Source organism: Myotis davidii, unplaced genomic scaffold (genome assembly GCF_000327345.1).
Source record: "Myotis davidii unplaced genomic scaffold, ASM32734v1 scaffold59, whole genome shotgun sequence".
NCBI classification, from domain to species: domain Eukaryota; kingdom Metazoa; phylum Chordata; class Mammalia; order Chiroptera; family Vespertilionidae; genus Myotis; species Myotis davidii.
The window spans coordinates 1,270,147-1,272,053 of NW_006293001.1; positions in this window are offsets into that span (position 1 = coordinate 1,270,147).

The window sequence follows — 1,907 nt, forward strand, 5'->3', positions numbered from 1 at the left end:
CTTTCTCTCTCTCTCTCTCTCTCTCTCTCTCTCTCTCTCTCTCTCTCTCTCTCTCTCCTTCTCCTTCTCCTTTCCACTGTCTCTAAAAATAAATGGGGGAAAAATATCAGTGAGAATTAACAACAACCAAAAAAAGGGCAGAGGACCTGAACAGACACTTCATCCATGAAAACATACAAGTGGCCAACAGATATATGAAAAGATGCTCGACTTCACTAGGTATTAGAGAAATACAAATCAAAACTGCAGTGAGATACCCCTGTTAGAATGGCTATTAACAAGACAAGTAATAACAAGTGTTGGCGAGGTTGTGGAGAAAAAGGAACCCTCATTCACTGTGAACTGGTATAGCCACTATGGAAAACAGTATGAAGGTTCCTCAAAAAATTACAAATCAAGGAGCCTCGGTTGGTTGGAGCATTGTCCTGTACATCAAAAACATCGGAGGTCTGATCCCTGGTGGGATGTGTAGGGGACACAATCGATTGATGTCTTGCCGGAAGCCAATTCCAGCATGTCATAATTGCAAGAGTTTCATCAATGATGGAACTTGAGGACTCAACAAGGGCTGAGTCACATATGTTGTCACCTGTTGGGAATGGCTGAAGGCATTTTCCCAAACCTGAAAAGGGATGATTGCTGGGCTGCCAGACAGCTCAGGGCATCTTAATCTACATGTTATTGCCTCCTATTGGCCAAACACCTGAACAGCTGTAGGCCAATTCTCCCCATTCTGACAATGCTTGTGTATATGGAAATCCTACCCTTTGAAGTGTATATCTCTGCCTCGCCTAAGGACAATTTATGTTAATAAAAAGCATGGGGTCCTGAGATGAAGAGATCTTAGTTTTCTTGAGCTAGACTCCGCTGACCACCATATGTCTTTCAAAATTATATTTCGTCTCTGGACTCATACTTAAGTTATACACAGCCCCTTCTCCAGATTGCTTAACCCTTCTTAATGCTGGAACATGAACCACGGCAATGTTTCTCCCTCACAACTATGTCTCTCTCACTCTCCTTTCCCCTCTCTCTAAAAATCAATATATATATCCTTGGGTGAGCTTTAAAAAACCCTCTTCTGGGCATCTACCCCCCAAATTTGAAAACACTTATTCGCAAAGATGCATGCATCCTTGTTTCACTGCAGCATTATTCACAGAGCCAAAGACATGGAAATGATGAAAGTGTCCTTCAATAGAGGATTGGATAAAGAATATGTGGTACAGTGGAATACTACTCAGCCATAAGAAATGATAAAATACTGCCATTTGCAAAAACATGAATGGGTCTTGAGAATATCATGCTAAGGGAAGTAAGTTAGGCAGAAAAAGATTTCATATGATTTCACTCTAATCCATGCAAAGCACGCCACACACTACCTCGTCATGGGAAGACCTCAGTAAATGTGAGTTGTTGTCATTATTATCCCTCTGGCTTCCTGATTCTTGATCTGTAGATCCAGCTATAGATTTAGTTGATCACCTATAGAGTGCTAATCTGAGCACCCCCCCAAAGACTTCTCTTCTTATATCAGAACAAAAGCCCATTTTTACTTTAGCTTCTGTAGCATACAGTGGGTGCAGAAGTATTAGTTTCAAACAATCCTTAAATATTAAGATATCACTTTAATGAAGGAAACATATTCATCAAACAACCAGATAACAAAATTGTTGTCTTGTTTGTTCTACTGTATGTGCAACTGTGATTTAAATCTTTGTTCATCTTTTACACTATTTGTAAAGTCTATATTGCAGCACTTTTGTAGGGAAGAGAGAAACATGATGTCAACAAACAGTTGATGGGTGTGGTTTGTAAGTGGATATGGAAATTAAATATCAATAACATTTGGGGTGAATAATGTTTTTAAACATGCAAATTATGAAGTGTTAAGAGAAAAGGAGTGG